Source organism: Alligator sinensis, unplaced genomic scaffold, assembly GCF_000455745.1.
Source record: "Alligator sinensis unplaced genomic scaffold, ASM45574v1 scaffold505_1, whole genome shotgun sequence".
NCBI lineage: Eukaryota > Metazoa > Chordata > Crocodylia > Alligatoridae > Alligator > Alligator sinensis.
In genome coordinates, this window is record NW_005841940.1 from 2,153,261 (window position 1) to 2,153,660 (window position 400).

A 400-nucleotide genomic window follows, 5' to 3' on the forward strand; every position below is an offset into this window, starting at 1 on the left:
ACCGGCCCCGGTGTCCCCCTGGCCCGATTGGGGGGGGGGGGGGGATGGGTGTGCCCGTCCCAATGTAGCCCAGCTCAGCATCATACCCCCCTGCTCCGATCTGGGTGTGTGTGTCTGTGAGCCCAGCCCAGCTTGACCTCTGCCCCGACTGAAGGGGGGTATGGGTGTGTGTCCCAGCCCAGTCCGCGGGTGGGGGGTGTCCGTCCCAGTCTAGCCCAGCCCAGTGTGACCCCCTGCTCGGATCTGGGTGTGTGTACGTGTGTGTCCCAGCAGAGCCCAGTCCAGTGTGACCCCCTCCCCCGATTGTGTGTGTGGGGGGGGCGGGGGGTGTCTTTACCAGGCCACTTGCGTGGCCGCTGTCTGGATGCCCCCGGCCCCATGTGCTTTCCCCCGGCGGAGC